The sequence below is a fragment of the Arachis ipaensis genome, chromosome B4 (genome assembly GCF_059453495.1).
Source record: "Arachis ipaensis isolate K30076 ecotype BB chromosome B4, ASM5945349v1, whole genome shotgun sequence".
In the NCBI taxonomy this organism is placed as follows: domain Eukaryota; kingdom Viridiplantae; phylum Streptophyta; class Magnoliopsida; order Fabales; family Fabaceae; genus Arachis; species Arachis ipaensis.
The window spans coordinates 94,741,335-94,759,477 of record NC_142439.1 but is presented as its reverse complement, the minus strand read 5'-3'; positions in this window follow the sequence as shown (position 1 = coordinate 94,759,477).

Here is an 18,143-nt window from a genome sequence, read left to right as displayed (position 1 = left end):
CCTCTGAATCAGATTTTTGCTCAGGTCCCTCAATTTCAGGCAGAAAATACCTGAAATCACAGAAAAATACAAAAACTCATAGTAAAGTCCAGAAAAGTGAATTTTAAATAAAAACTAATAAAAATATAATAAAAACTAACTAAAATATACTAAAAACATACTAAAAACAATGCCAAAAAGCGTATAAATTATCCGCTCATCAATTGCTCAATTGCATTTAAATTTATTTAGTTGAAGTTTTCATCTAAGATATTTTATGAAATTTTTAAAATCATGAAAACCTTGAAGAAGCAATTGCAAATAAGGTAAGAAAAGAAAAGGAAAAGAATGAGAAAGCTGAAGGCTCTGAGTACCAATGACAATTCATTTGTCAATTACTTGTGGTGTTTATGTATCAAGCGAAAAGCTTGAAAACAAAATATTTAGAGTCAAGACTAGGCTCAAGTGCAAAGCACTCCCTCAAAGCTCAAGGCTCTGAGCATCAATGATTAGAGAGTAAAGAAAAGAAACAAATAAGCTAAAAGAGTCCTCTTATTAAATGCTTGTGGTGCTTATGTATCAAGTGGTAATACTTGACAACAAAGCATTTAGAGTCATAGCTTTCAACAAATGGTGCAAAGCACCCAAGAAGCTAAGCTAAGAAAAGAAGGAAAAGCCTGTTTCAAGGAAGGAACATAAAGAAAAAGATTTCATAAAATGAGCTAGATAGAAGCATCAATCATTTGAATCTCTTTTGTGATTGTAGCATGCATAAGAAACTAGCTAACCATTGTGATTAGCTAAACCTCTTCCTCTCAGCGTGTTTCATTGTGATTAAAGGGAATGGGTGCTGTTTTTTTCTTTATATATGATGGACTTTGGGCTCAATATGAGTCTGGTTCAATCGGTTCGGCCCGTTAACCTAATTTTGAGCCAAAACCTTTAAAATTGGTGTTTTAATTGGTATTTTAATTATTTTTACCTCTTCAACTTAAAAAATTTAATTGGTATTTTAATTTATTAGATAATTATTTATTAATCTACCAGGTTTTACAATTTTCTCCCAGGTCTGTCATGGTCCTGCCTCAACTGCCCTGCTCGTCACTACTGTAGGAGGAGGAGGTTGTCGGAAAGGCCGTTTGAACTGTTGTTGTCCACCGTTGCTCCATTTTGTCCTGTTCAGCCTCTTTTCGCTAGAAAAACACGCTGGAGCTTCCAAACTCGCTAGCAACAATGCCTCGCTATTGTTTTGGTCTAGCTTGTTCCCTTAGTCTGTTTCATTTTCATCATATCTTTGTCACCATTTGATTTTCCTGCCTTGTTCTTGTTTTGATTTATTTTTCTGCCTCTGTTCTGTTTTGAATTTTACAAAAATATATCTACATTTGTCTTTTTATTCAATTTAAATTTATTGCTTTTGCTTGGTGCTGTAGCCATTATCACTTCCGTGAGAATTGAAATTGTTGCTACTGCCTCAGTCTAAATTCTGTACTCTTTTGTTCCATTCTATTTCAACCTTCCTCACCTTCTAATTTGGCACTCCAAATTCAGTCTTTCCAGTCCTTAGGACTAAATTGTAAATAAGATTTACATTTATAATTACTTTTGGTTTATGCTATTACGATCTTCTAAATATATTTATGAAATTATAATTGAAGAATTTCAGTTTAATTAAAATAATAGATTTATTAGAGTTAAATAATTTATTTATGTGAAGCTTACACTTTAAGAACTTTATATGAGACTATATACATGTTTGATGAAGTTTTGCATTATTTTAGAATATTAATTTTATTTAAATATGTATTTTTGAAACATTGAAGTATTGTTGATACTCACTTATATACTCTGAGATTGTAAAATATAATTGACATTTCTTACGATTGAAAAGAATTTCTGATGAGAAAAGGACTATCCTTTGAAACATTGAAGTATTTTTTATACTCACACATTGGATCTGTTATTCCGCATGGACACACGAGAGAAAAGGGCTATCCTTAGAGGTGGAGCCGCTCAAGTGTGGACTACTTGATTTGATTTATGTACTGAGAACTCCCTTATTGATTCACTTATTTGTATAAATTACTATTCTTTAAATAGAATATATTTTTAATGATATTATTTATATGGTCTCATATGAATTATAGATGTATTGTCTGGTTATTGAGTTGCAAAACTCACTTCATTTTCTTAAAAATTTTTCAAGAATAGATACTCGAATATGTGAGTATTTCTATTTAAAGGTAATTGCCTACACTAAGTACATATTCCTTGTTGAGTTCTTAGATGTTATATACTTCATATGTCACAGGTAGGATTCAACTATATTTATTTATTTTATCTTTTTATTAAAAATATATAATTATTCATTCTAAAATTTGTAAATTTATTAAAAATATTTATAACCTTTTTATTTAATTTATATTCGAATTTCTTTGCCTAGTTTTAGGAATTCTTTATGTTTTAGAAACGTTTAGCCTTGTGTTTTCCTTTTCAAAACCTTTATTTATGAATCGATTTCTACATGTTTCATTCTTGAAAACATTTCTAGTGTGTGCGAAAAAGAAGATATATTGGAGTTAGTTTTCTTATTTCTATATTGTTTTCATCGTTCTCACGTATATTCTCAAATCCTATTATCGTCAATCATAAAGAACCAAATACTTTGAACTTATATATAAACCTTTTGTTACATTTAGTTGCCAGGTTTCCACATTAATCGTGGATAAGAACCACGACTTTGAGACGCACCAAACCACGCTTATAGTGACAATCGGTGTTTTGACTGAGGGTAAAATCGTAAAACATCACCACTAATAAGAAAGGGTTAGTGTTACGGATCCTGCTCTCGCGACTTCCACATCCGGAACCGTCTCCAAATCCGGTTATTGATGAGCGGATAATTTATACCTTTTTTGGCATTGTTTTTACATAGTTTTTAGAATGTTTTAATTACTTTTTATTATATTTTTATTAGTTTTTATGCAAAAATAACATTTCTGGACTTTACTATGAGTTTGTGTGTTTTCTGTGATTTCAGGTATTTTCTGGCTGAAATTGAGGGACCTGAGCAAAAATCTAATTCAGAGGCTGAAAAAGGACTGCAGATGCTGTTGGATTCTGACCCTCCTGCACTCAAACTAGATTTTCTGGAGCTACAGAAGTCCAATTGGCGCGCTCTCAATTGCGTTGAAAAGTAGACATCCTGGGCTTTCTAGCAATATATAATAGTTTATACTTTTCTTGAGATTTGATGGCCCAAACTGGCATCCAAAGCCAGCCTAAAACTTTCCGGCGTAAAACGCCCAAACTGGCACCAGAATTGGAGTTAAACGCCCAAACTGGCACCCAAGCTGGCGTTTAACTCCAAGAACAGCCTATGCATGAAAAAGCTTCAATGCTCAGCCCAAGCACACACCATGTGGACCCCGGAAGTGGATTTCTGCACTATCTGCACTTAGTTACTTATTTCCTGTAATCCCTAGTAACTAGTTTAGTATAAATAGCACTTTTTACTATTGTATTCACATCTTTGGACGTTTAACTTTTAGAGCTTTTGCCATATTTCACGTTTGGAGAGGCTGACCTGACGGCCATGCCTAGACTATTTTCACTTATGTATTTTCTACGGTGGAGTTTCTACACCCCCATAGATTAAGGTGTGGAGCTCTGCTGTTCTTCATGAATTAATACAATTACTACTCTTTTTCTATTCAATCACGCTTGATTCTATTCCAAGATACTCACTCGTACTTCAATATGGAGAATGATATGATCCGTGACACTCATCATTATTCTCAATTCTATGAACGCGTGCCTGACAACCACTTCCGTTCTATTTGAGCTCAACATAGTCATTGGGCGACAGCTTGAGTGCGTATCTCTTGGATATCTAATACACAGACCGAGTCCGTGAGATTAGTATCTTCTTGATATAGGCTAGAATCATTGGCAGCATTCCTGGGATCCGGAAAGTCTAAACCTTGTCTGTGGTATTCCGAGTAGGATCCGGGAAGGGATGACTGTGACGAGCTTCAAACCTGCGAATGTTGGGCGCGGTGACAGTGTGCAAAAGGATCAATGGATCCTATTCCGATGCTAGCGGGAACCGACAGATGATTAGCCATGCGGTAGCTGTGCCTGGTATTTTTCATTCGAGACGAGAAATCCGACAGTTGATTAGCCGTGTAGAAATCGTAGAGGACCATTTTCACTGAGAGGATCTTACAGCTTGCCATGGAAGAAAGCAATAGGAAAGCAGAGGTTCAGAAGCAACAAAGCATCTCCAAACGCTTATCTGAAATTCCCACTAATGAATTACATAAGTAACTTTATTTTATTTTATGTTTTATTTATCTTTTAATTATCAAAAATCATAACCGTTTGAATCCGCCTGACTGAAATTTACAAGATGACCATAGCTTGGTTCAAGCCGACAATCTCCATGGGATCGACCCTTACTCACGTAAGGTTTATTACTTGGACGACCCAGTGCACTTGCTGGTTAGTTGTGCGGAGTTGTGAAAAGTGTGAATCACGATTTCCCACACGAAGTTTTTGGCACCGTTGCCGGGGTATTGTTCGAGTTTGGACAACTGACGGTTCATCTTGTTGCTTAGATTGTGTAATTTTATTTTATGTTTAAGCTTTTTAATTTTATTTTCGAATATATATATATATATATATATATATATATATATATATATATATATATATTCTTCAGAGTGTTTAAGAACGAATTCTAGAGTTTCATGAGATATGCTGAATCCTGGCTGGCTGTTAAGCCATGTCTAATCTTTTGGACCGAGGTTTTCACTTATCTTTACAAGAGCCTTTTGGTTCCCATCAATTTGGCTGTTGTATGTAATGCTCTGCTAAAGCTTGGTTGGCTATTTGGTCATGTCTAATTCTTTTGGACCGAAACTTGAGACTAACATTGCATGAATCCTGGAATTCCTATTAAAAATTTTGAATTTCTTTATTTCCTTTTCCAAAATAATTTTTGAAAAATACAAGAAAATTAATAAATCATAAAAACCAAAAATTTTGTGTTCTTTGTTTGAGTTTAGTGTCAAATTTTAAGTTTGGTGTCAATTGCATGCTTTTAAATTTTCGAAAATATATGCATTGTGTTCTTTGATCTTCAAGTTGTTCTTGAAGATTTTCCTTGTTTGATCTTTAATTTTTCTTGTTTTGTGTCTTTTCTTGTTTTTCATATGCATTTTCAAATTCATAGTGTCTAAACATTAAAAATTTTTAAGTTTGGTGTCCTGCATGTTTTTCTTTTCTTAAAAATTTTCAAAAATATGTTCTTGGTATTCATCTTGACATTCAAAGTGTTCTTGGTGTTCATCTTGACATTCAAAGTGTTCTTGCATGCATTTAATTTTTTTATCTTAAATTTTTATATTTTGTTTCATTTTTGCTGTTTAATGAAAAAAAAAAGAGAAAAACAACAAAATGATATTTTTTTTCTTTTTTCTCTTTCTTCATTAATTCAAAAAAATCAAAATAATATATTTCCCTTATTTTACTCATAAATTTCGAAATTTTGGTTTGACTTAGTCAAAAATTTTTAAAATTTAGTTGTTTCTTATTAGTCAAGTCAAAATTTCAATTTAAAAATTCTATCTTTCCAAATCTTTTTCAAAATCAAATATTTTTCATTTTTCTTTTAATATTTTTGAATTCTTTCTTAAAATTTTTCAAAATCTTTTTCATTTTTTCTTTTAATGTTTTCAAAATTTTAAAATTAATTTTCAAAATCTTTTTCTTATTTTTACTTCATAATTTTCGAAATTATTGCTAACATTTAATGTTTTGATTCAAAAATTTCAAGTTTGTTACTTTCCTGTTAAGAAAGGTTCAACCTTTAAATTCTAGAATCATATCTTTTAGTTTCTTATTAGTCAAGTCATCAACTTTAATTTTAAAAATCAAATTTTTTAACTTCCTTTTCAATCTTTTTCAAAATAAATTTCAAATCATATCTTTTTCAAAATTGTAATTTCAAAATCTTCTTCTAACTTCTTATCTTCTCAAAATTGATTTTCAAATCTTTTTCAACTAATTACTTGTTTGATTTGTTTGTTTTAATTTTAAAAACTTACTATTTCTCAAATCTTTTTAATTTCTCTTTCAAATCTTTTTCTAACTTCTTATCTTTTCAAATTTTATTTTCAAATCTTTTTCAATTAACTACTTGACTTTTTTTGTTTGATTTTAAAAAGTTTACTATTTCTTATCTTTTTCAAAACCACCTAACTACTTTTTTCTCTCTAATTTTCGAAAACCACTAACAACTTTTTTCAAAATTTTTTCTAATTCTCTCTCTACCTCATTCTTCTATTCTTCTCTTCTTCTACTCACATAAAGAAATCTCTATACTGTGACATAGAGGATTCCTCTTCTTTTCTGTTCTCTTATTTTTCATATGAGCAAGAACAAGGATAAAGACATTCTTGTTGAAGCTGATCCTGAACCTAAAAGGACTCTGAAGAGGAAGCTAAGAGAAACTAAAGCACAACACTCTGGAGAGGACCTTAGAGAAATTTTCAAAAAAGAAGAAGACATGGCAGCCGAAAATAACAATAATGGTGGAGATGCAAGGAAGATGCCTGGTGACTTTACTGTACCAACTTCTGACTTCTATGGAAGAAGCATCTCAATTCCTGCAATTGGAGCAAACAACTTTGAGCTTAAGCCTCAATTAGTTTCTCTAATGCAACAGAATTGCAAGTTTCATGGACTTCCATTGGAAGATCCTCATCAGTTCTTAGCTGAATTCTTGCAAATCTGTGACACTGTTAAGACCAATGGGGTTAATCATGAGGTCTATAGACTTATGCTTTTCCCCTTTGCTGTAAAAGACAGAGTTAGGACATGGTTGGACTCACAACCTAAAGAAAGCCTGAACTCTTGGGAAAAGTTGGTCAATGCTTTCTTGGCCAAATTCTTTCCACCTCAAAAGATGAGTAAGCTTAGAGTGGAAGTCCAAACCTTCAGACAGAAGGAAGGTAAATCCCTCTATGAAGCTTGGGAAAGATACAATCAATTGATCAGAAGGTGTCCTTCTGACATGCTTTCAGAATGAAGCATCTTATGTATATTCTATGATGGTCTGTCTGAATTGTCCAAGATGTCATTAGACCACTCTGCTGGTGGATTTCTTCATCTGAAGAAAATGCCTGCAGAAGCCCAGGAACTCATTGAAATGATTGCAAATAACCAGTTCATGTATACTTCTGAAAGAAATCCTGTGAATAATGGGATAACTCAGAAGAAAGGAGTTCTTGATATTGATACTCTGAATGCAATATTGGCTCAGAATAAAATATTGACTCAGCAAGTTAATATGATTTCTCAGAATCTGACTGGAATGTAAGCTGCATCAGGCAGTACTAAAGAAGCTTCCTTTGAAGAAGAAGCTTATGACCCTGAGAATCCTGCAATGGAAGAGGTGAATTACATGGGAGAATCCTATGAAAACACCTATAATCCTTCATGGATGAATCATCCTAATTTCTCATGGAAGGATTAGTAGAAGCCTAATCAAAGCTTCAATAATAACAATGGTGGGAGAAATAGGTTTGGCAATAGCAAGCCTTTTCCATCATCTTCTGAGCAACAGACAGAGAATTCTAAGCAGAGCCTCTCTGACTTAGCAACCATAATCTCTAATCTATCTAAGACCACTCTCAGTTTCATGACTGAAACAAGGTCCTCCATTAGAAATTTGGAGGCACAAGTGGGTCAATTGAGTAAAAGAGTTACTGAAATCCCTCCTAGTACTCTCCCAAGCAATACAGAAGAGAATCCAAAAAGAGAGTACAAGGCCATCAATATAACCAACATGGCCGAACCTATAGAGGAGGAAGAGGTAGTGATTTCTAGTGAGGAAGACCTCAATGGATGTCCACTAACCCCTAAGGAGTTCCCCATTGAGGAACCAAAGGAATCTGAGGCTCATATAGAGACCATAGAGATTCCACTGAACTTACTGTTGCCATTCATGAGCTCTGATGAGTATTCTTCCTCTGAAGAGGATGAAGATATTATTGAAGAGCAAGTTGCTCAGTATCTAGGAGTAATCATGAAGCTGAATGCCAAGTTATTTGGTAATGAGACTTGGGAGGATGAACCTCCATTGCTCATCAATGAACTAAATACCTTGGTTCAATAGAAATTACCTCAGAAGAAACCGGATCCCGAAAAGTTCTTAATACCTTGCATCATAGGCACCATGACCTTTAAGAAGGCTCTATGTGACCTTGGTTCAAGTATAAACCTTATGTCACTCTCTGTAATGGAGAAACTATAGATCTTTGAGGTACAAGCTGCAAGAATCTCACAAGAGATGGCAGACAATTCAAGGAAACAGGCTTATGGACTTGTAGAGGATGTCTTAGTGAAGGTTGAAGGCTTTTACATCCCTGCTGACTTCATAATCCTAGACACTGGGAAGGAAGAGGATGAATCCATCATCCTTGGAAGACCCTTCCTAGCCACAGCAATAGCTGTGATTGATGTGGACAGAGGAGTGTTAGTCCTTCAATTAAATGGGGACTACCTTGTGTTTAAGGCTCAAGGATCTTCTTCTGTAACCATGCAGAGGAAGCATGAAAAGCTTCTCTCAATACAGAGTCAAATAGAGCCCCCACACTCAACTTATAAGTTTGGTGTTGGGAGGCCTAAGAGCTCACTGTCAAGCTATTGACATTAAAGAAGCGCTTGTTGGGAGGCAACACAATGTTATTTAATTATATTTATTTATATTCCATTGTCATTTTAAGTTTTCTTTAGGTTGATGATCATGTGAAGTCATAAAAACAACTGCAAAATTAAAGCAAAATAAAAAACAGGATCAAAAACAGCACACTCTGGAGGACAGACTTACTGGCGTTTAAACGTCAGTAAGGATAGCAGAATGGGCGTTTAACGCCAGAAAAGGGTGTCTGGTGTCTGGCTGGTGTTAAATGCCAGAATTGGCAGATAGACTGGCGTTTAACGCCAGAAAAGGGTGTCTGGCTGGCGTTAAATGCCAGAAAGTGGCAGCAGACTGGCGTTTAACGCCAGAAAAGGTAGCAGAGCTGGCATTTAACGCCAGAATTGGCACACTGAGGGTGTTTGCATGCCAGAATGGTGCAGGGAGCAGAATTTCTTGACACCTCAGGATCTGTGGATCCCACAGGACCTCCACCTACCCCACCTCTTCTTCTCTCTTCTTCACACCTTTCTATAACACTCTTCCCCAAATACTCTTAACCAATCACATCAATACCTCTTCCCCAAACACCATTCACCTATCAAATCCTACGCTCTTCCCCATATTCTCTTCACCACTCACATCCATCCATCATAAACCTCACCTACTTCACCATTCAAATTCAAACCATTTCCCTCCCAAACCCACCCCTTCATGATCGAATTCCCTTTCTCTCTTACCCTATAAATACCCCTCCTTACAACCTTCAATTTCACACTTCATGTACCCTTAACCCCCCTTAGCCGAACCACTCACCCCCCCTCCATCTCCTCCATTTCTTCTTCTTCTACTCCTTTCTTTCTTCTTTTGCTTGAGGACGAGTAAAACTTCTAAGTTTGGTGTGGGAAAAGCTCTGCTTTTTGTTTTTTCATAACCATCAATGGCACCTAAGGCCAGAGAAACCTCTAGAAAGAGGATAGGAAAGGCAATTGCTTCCACCTCCGAGTCATGGGAGATGGAGAGATTTATCTCAAAGGTCCATCAAGACAACTTCTATGAAGTTGTGGCCAAGAGAAAAGTGATCCCCGAGGTCCCCTTCATGCTTAAAAAGAGTGAATATCCGGAGATCCAACGTGAAATTCGAAGAAGAGGTTGGGAAGCTCTCACAACCCAATCCAACAAGTCAGAATCTTAATGGTTCAAGAGTTCTATGCCAATGCATGGATCACTAAGAACCATGATCAAAGTATGAACCCGAACCCAAAGAATTGGCTCACAATGGTTCGGGGGAATTACTTGGATTTCAGTGAAAATGTGAGGTTGGCATTTAACTTGCCAATGATGAGAGGAGATCCTCATCCTTTCACTAGAAGGGTCAACTTTGATCAAAGGTTGGACCAAGTCCTCGTGAACATATGTGTGGAAGGAGCTCAATGGAAGAGAGACTCAAGAGGCAAGCCAGTTCAACTAAAAAAGCTTGACCTCAAGCCCGTGGCTAGGGGATGGTTGGAGTTCATCCAACGCTTTATCATTCCTACTAGCAATCGGTCTGAAGTTACAATAGACCGGGCTATCATGATCCATAGCATCATGAATGGAGAGGAAGTAGAAGTTCATGAGATCATACCTCTAGAACTCTACAAGGTGGCGGACAAGCCCTCTACTTTGGCAAGATTAGCCTTCCCTCATCTCATCTATAACCTATGCAATTCAACTGGAATTATCATAGAGAAAGACATCCTCATTGATGAGGACAAGCCCATCACTAAGAAGAGGATGCAGCAAACAAGAGAGCCCACACATGGACCTCAACAAGAGCATGAGGAAATTCTTCATCATGAAATCCCTGAGATGCCTCAAGGGATGCACTTTCCTCCACAAAACTATTGGGAGCAAATCAACACCTCCTTAGGAGAATTGAGTTCTAACATGGGGAAACTAAGGATGGAACACCAAGAGCACTCCATTATCCTCAATGAAATCAGAGAGGACTAAAAGGCCATGAGGGAGGAGCAACAAAGGCAAGGAAGAGACATAGAGGAGCTCAAGCACTCCATAAGATCTTCAAGAGGAAGAACTAGCCGCCATCAATAAGGTGGACCCGTTCTTTAATTTCCTTGTTCTTATTTTTCTGTTTTTCGAATTCTATGCTTTATGTTTTGTCTATGTTTGTGTCTTTATTACATGATCATTAGTGTCTACTGTCTATGTCTTAAAGCTATGAATGTCCTATGAATCCTTCATCTTTCTTAAATGAAAAATGTTTTATGTGCAAAAGAACAAGAGGTACATGGATTTCAAAATTTATCTTGAAATTAGTTTAATTATTTTGATGTGGTGGCAATAATTTTTGTTTTCTGAATGAATGCTTGAACAATGCATATTTTTTATATTGTTGTTTATGAATGTTAAAATTGTTGGCTCTTGAAAGAATAATGAAAAAGGAAAAATGTTATTGATGATCTGAAAAATCATAAAATTGATTCTTGAAGCAAGAAAAAGAAGTGAAAAGCAAAAGCTTGCGAAAAAATATGAAAAAAAAAATGGCGAAAAATAAAGAAAGAAAAAGAAAGAAAAAGAAAAAGCAAGTAGAAAAAGCCAATAGCCCTTTAAACCAAAAGGCAAGGGTAAAAAGGATCCAAGGCTTTGAGCATTAATGGATAGGAGGGCCCACAGGAATAAAATCCTGGCCTAAGCGGCTAAACCAAGCTGTCCCTAACTATGTGCTTGTGGCGTGAAGGTGTCAAGTGAAAAGTTTGAGACTGAGTGGTTAAAGTCGTGGTCCAAAGCAAAAAGAGTGTGCTTAAGAGCTCTGGGTACCTCTAACTGGGGACTCTAGCAAAGCTGAGTCACAATCTAAAAAGGTTCACCCAGTTATGTGTCTGTGGCATTTATGTATCCGGTGGTAATACTAGAAAACAAAATGCTTAGGGTCACGACCAAGACTCATAAAGTAGCTGTGTTCAAGAATCAACATACTGAACTAGGAAAATCAATAACACTATCTGAATTCTAAGTTCCTATGGATGCCAATCATTCTGAACTTCAAAGGATAAAGTGAGATGCCAAAACTGTTCAGAAGCAAAAAGGCTACAAGTCCCGCTCATCTAATTAAAACTAATTTTCATTGATCTTTTTGAGATTTATTGTATTTTCTCTTCTTTTTATCCTATTTTGTTTTTAGTTACTTGGGGACAAGCAACAACTTAAGTTTGGTGTTGTGATGAGCGGATAATTTATACCCTTTTTGGCATTATTTTTACATAGTTTTTAGTATGTTTTAATTACTTTTTATTATATTTTTATTATTTTTTATGCAAAAATCACATTTCTGGACTTTACTATGAGTTTGTGTGTTTTCTGTGATTTTAGGTATTTTCTGGCTGAAATTGAAGGACCTGAGCAAAAATCTGATTCAGATGCTGAAAAAGGACTGCAGATGCTGTTGGATTCTGACCCTCCTGCACTCAAAGTAGATTTTCTAAAGCTATAGAAGCCCAATTAGCGCGCTCTCAATTGCGTTGAAACGTATACATCTTGGGCTTTTCGGAAATTTATAATAAGCTATACTTTGCCCGAGATTTGATGGCCCAAACGGGCCTCTAAATCTAGCCTAAAACTTTTCGGCGTAAAACGCCCAAACTGGCATCAGAATTGGAGTTAAACGCCCAAACTGGCACCCCAGCTGGCGTTTAACTCCAAGAACAGCCTGATAAACCACTATTTTATGGTTTATCTTGTGCTTAATTGAGTGGTTTTTATCTACTCTTTACCCACTTATTCATACTATTTGCATGGTTTTACATTTGCCTTCCTAATTATGTGCTTTAATTGAAAACATGTTTCTTTGGCCTTATATTTGCTAATATTAAATCCTCTCTTATCACCATTAGATGCCTTGATATGTGTGTTAAGTGATTTTAGAGATTACAGGGCAGGAATGGCTCAGAGGTTAGAAAGGAAGCATGCAAAAATGGAAGGAATACAAGAAGTTGGAGAAATTGCTAAGCTGTCCAGCCTGACCTCTTCGCACTCAAACGGCTATAACTTTAGCTACAGAGGTCCAAATGATGCAGTTCTAGTTGCGTTGGAAAGCTGACGTCCGGGCTTCGATTTGATATATAATATGTCATAGTTGCTCTGACGCTAGGCAACGCGACCACGTGCTCCATGCGGCCGCGTCGTAGTGACGGAAATCAGCGTGTTTGAATTCTTCTCCAGCGATTTCTGGGCTGTTTCTGACCCAGTTTGCGGCCCAGAAAACACAGATTAGAGGCTATAAAGTGGGGGAATACATCCATTCATCAGGAGGCTCATATAATTCACTTCTCATGATTTAGATTAGTTTTGAGAGAGGTTCTCTCCTCTCTCTCTCGTAGGATTTAGGACTTCTCTTAGTTTTAGGAGTGACTCTCAATCCCAGGTTCTTTATTTTTATTTAATTTATGAACTCTTCCATGTTACATATAATTTTCTTAATTAATGTTATTTGATGTATTTCAATTCATGATTGCTTTCTTTTATTTACATGATCACTGCTTCCCATCTGAAGACATTTTTATTCCAGTAGATTTACTCTTTTCCTTTTGGTTTTGGTTAAGAAATCAATAACTCAGGAGTTATCCAATTCAACAGCATAATTGTTAATTGTTATCTTGCCAATTGAGTTGAACTTCAATAATCCCAATCTTTTCTTAGGAAATAAATAGGATTTGAAGATCAAACCAATTTGTCCCTTGACTTTCCTTTGCTTTAGTAAAGGTTAACTAAGTGGAATTAAGATTCAACTTTCATTGTTGTTGATAAGAATAACTAGACTGGACTTCCAATTTCTCATACCTTGCCAAAAGTTTATTTTACAGTTATTTATTTATTTTATTTGTCATTTAAATATATCTGTGCTCATTGCCCAACCTCCAAAACCCCCAATTTAGAAAACTTATAACCAATAATAAGAACATACTTCCCTGCAATTCCTTGAGAAGACGACCCGAGGTTTGAATACTCGGTTATCAATTTCAAAGGGGTTTGTTACTTGTGACAACCAAAACTTTTGTAAGAAAGGTTGATTGCTTGGTTTAGTAACTATACTTACAACGAGAGTTTACTATAACCTCTAAACCATCAATCTTCAGTTCTTCACAGCCTATGCACGAAAAAGCTTCAATGCTCAGCCCAAGCACATACCAAGTGGGCCCCGGAAGTGGATTTCTACACTATCTGCACTTAGTTACTTATTTCTGTAATCCCTAGTAACTAGTTTAGTATAAATAGCACTTTTTACTATTGTATTCACATCTTTGGACGTTCAGTCCTTAGACTTTTAGAGCTTTTGCCATATTTCACGTTTGGAGAGGCTGGCCTCACGGCCATGCCTAGACTATTTTCACTTATATATTTTCTATGGTGGAGTTTCTACACCCCATAGATTAAGGTGTGGAGCTCTACTGGTTTTCATGAATTAATGTAATTACTACTATTTTTCTATTTAATCACGCTTGATTCTATTCCAAGATACTCACTCGTACTTCAATCTGGAGAATGATATGATCCGTGACACTCATCAGTATTCTCAATTCTATGAACGCGTGTCTGACAACCACTTCCGTTCTATCTGAGCTCAATGAAGTCATTGGGCGATAGCTTGAGTGCGTATCTCTTGGATATTTAATACACGGACCGAGTGCGTGAGATTAGTATCTTCGTGGTATAGGCTAGAATCATTGGCAGCATTCCTGGGATCTGGAAAGTCTAAACCTTGTCTGTGGTATTCCGAGTAGGATCTGGGAAGGGATGACTATGATGAGCTTCAAACCTGCGAATGTTGGGCGCAGAGACAGTGTACAAAAGGATCAATGGATCCTATTCCGACACTAGCGGGAACCGACAGATGATTAGCCATGCGGTAGCTGTGCCTGGTATTTTTCATCCGAGACAAGAAATCCGACAGTTGATTAGCGGTGCAGAAACCGTAGAGGACCATTTTCACTGAGAAGATCTTACAGCTTGCCATGGAAGGGAGCACGCATGATTGGAAGAAAGCAATAGGAAAGCAGAGGTTCAGAAGCAACAAAGCATCTCCAAACGCTTATCTGAAATTCCCACCAATGAATTACATAAGAAACTTTATTTTATTTTATGTTTTATTTATCTTTTAATTATCAAAAACTCATAACCATTTGAATTCGCCTGACTGAGATTTACAAGATGACCATAGCTTGCTTCAAGCCGACAATCTCCGTGGGATCGACCCTTACTCACGTAAGGTTTATTACTTGGACGACCCAGTGCACTTGCTGGTTAGTTGTGCGGAGTTGTGAAAAGTGTGAATCACGATTTCCCACACCAGTTACCCGGATCCAAACTACTTCACTCTTCTAGAAGGCCCGAAACCAACCCATGAAAGCTCCTAACCAATTTTCGAATTCAAACGTCTCCCTTATCCTAGCCAAACAAGATAAGATAAGATAACTACCATCGCCTATAAATAGAGGACCCAGGTCCCTCTAGGTATTCATTTATTCCTCACACATTTTACCTCTTAGATCCATTCCGACTTGGGCGTTGGAGTGTCTTTGCAGGCACCACCCCCCATTGCTCCAGTCAAGTAATCCGGCATCTGCCTCGACCCGCAAGTCCCCGATCCATCACTCAACCCGTACCGGAGGCATCCAGCATATTAGCGCCATCTGTGGGACCTGCGACATCATCGTGGAATGGCGGACACCTTCGAAGAGCAATTTCCAAGCCACCATAATAACTCCCGAATAAGGAACCCAACTCCCGAACACTAAGAGGCTACTACCCATGGTAGGATAGCAAGCACTACTCGCCAAACCCCGTCGCAAAACAAGGAGAACGATCCCGAAATACCGCTCGCTGAAAACCTGGGAGAGAAAGTAGCCCAGCTAATCCAAGACCTCTATCTCTGAGTACAAGAACTCGAAGGACGAGTCCCAACTAAAGGAAAGCACCACATCGAGGACGGAAGCCACGCAACGTCCCGATCAAGATCCCGCCATGAAGCTAGGCACAGTAGAACGCGGGAATGACGGCACGACAGAAGACATGATCACAGCGCTTCTCGCGACCAAGGACATGATCACGGCGCAAATGGCAGGAGACATGCCAGGTCGCCCAAACGGCGACACGGCAAGAGGCACAACTGGAGCATATCTCGTGACCCGAGCCCTCGACACGACTCCAACGTCGACCGACGACATCGAGAAGCCAAACGCACAAGAAATGACCACGTGATCATGGGAGCTACCCCCTTCACCGAAAAAATCCTGAAAGCAAAACTCCCCAAAGGCTTCGACAAGCCTACAGACATGAAGTACGACGGAACCAAGGATCCCCAGGAACACCTATCGGCCTTCGAGGCCAGGATGAACCTGGAAGGGGCCCCCGACGCAGTTCAATGTAGAGCCTTACCGGTGACCCTGGCCAGACCTGCGATCAAATGGTTCAATGCCCTTCCCAACAGATCCATAGCCAGCTTCCACGATATTTCACGAAAATTCATGGCCCAGTTCACCACTAGAATCACCAAAGCCAAACATCACATCAGTTTGTTGAAAGTCACCCAAAGACAAGACGAGTCCACGAGAAAATACCTCAACCGATTCAACGACGAATGCTTGACGGTCGACGGGCTCACGGACTCAGTCGCAAGCCTCTGCCTAACCAATGGACTCATGAATGAAGACTTTCGGAAGCACCACACCACTAAACCGGTGTGGACCATGCACGAGATCCAGGACATCGCCAAAGAGTACATCAACGATGAAGAGGTGAGCCAAGTCGTAGCCGCCAATAAACGGCAGCATGGCAACGCACAGCATGGCAACATAGCACCTCAACATAACCCACCAAGAGATAACCAGAAGGAACACTCCAAACCGGCAAACATAAACCGACCTCCCAGAGTCAGAAAGTTCTCTAACTACACCCCCCTGACGGCCCCGATCACCGAGATATACCACCAAATAGCAGACTGAGGAATCCTCCTGAGAGCCCGACAACTCAAGGAAAGAATCGGCGGCAACAAAACCCTATACTGGGATTACCACCGAGTTACGGACATAGAATACAAGACTGCTTCGACTTAAAAGACTCTCTCGAGCAAGCAATAAAAGAAGGAAAACTCCCCGAGTTTGCCAAAATTATCAGGGAACTAAAACGTGCGGAAAGAGATAGGTTGCCTGAATGAGAAGGACACAACCTGAGGACACAGTGACAACCCCCAGGGAAAGCCTAAAGACAGACTCGACCATTATTGTAAACATCATCACAGGCAAGGATACCCCAGGTAAATCAAAATCAGCACTCAAGAAGGATCTCAAGGTCTTGGCAGTCAAAAACCAAACCCCAACCGTTGACATCGGCAATGAAGTAACGTTCTCCCCCGAGGACTACCAACACGGCACCTCGGCGGAAGACGCCCCTTCGTCATCACGGAAAAGATCGGAACTGGGCTAGTCAAAAGAATACTAGTGGATACAGGAGCAGACTCTAACGTCCTTTTCAGAGGTGCCTTTGACAAGCTCGGACTCTGCAACGATAATCTACAGACATACCGCAACGGAGTCACCGGACTCAGAGACAACTTCCTCAAACCAGACGGTTCCATCGTTCTTCCCCTCACGATAGGGATGGGAAACCAAACGAAGACAATCTTATCCGAGTTCGTGGTCCTCAAAGACTCCACTGCCTACAACGTCATTCTCGGAAGAAAAATAATCAATGACCTATCCGCCGTCATCTTCACCAAATACCTTCTCATGAAGTTCGCAACAGAAGATGGCTCCATTGGAACCATCCACGGAGACCGGGAGATCGCAGAAGAATACGACAACACCAGCTTATCCCTGCGAAAAAAATCCCGCAACGCGGCCGGCATATTCTTAGCGGACCTGGACGCCCGATAAGATGGGCAACCTAGGCCGGAACCAGAGGGGGACATGGAGAAATTGCAAATAGGGCAAACCAAAGAAGAATATACTTTCATCAACAAGAGCCTCCTATACGACCTTAAAGAAGATCTTTCACGCCTCCTAAGACAAAGCAGAGACTTGTTTGCATTCACACCTGCCGATATGCCGGGAATAGATCCCGATCTAATGTCTCACCGACTAGCCGTAGACCCCAAGGCTAAACCTGTGGCACAGAGGAGACGAAAAATGTCTCTCGACCGAGCAGCCGAAGTCAAAAAGCAAGTTAAAACCCTTTGATAAGTCCATATTTGATGGTATATTTTGACTCAATTTTGATGGATTCTAGCACATGAACTCACACTTAAGCACCAAAATAGCATACTTTTGTATTTGATCCCTGATTTGATCTTAAATGTGAAAACATGCGTTTTAATGCTTAGATTAGTGATTTTTAATTCCGCTTTTATGTCATTCGATGCCGTGATATGGTTTGTGAGTGATTTCAGGCCTTAGAGGCAAGAATG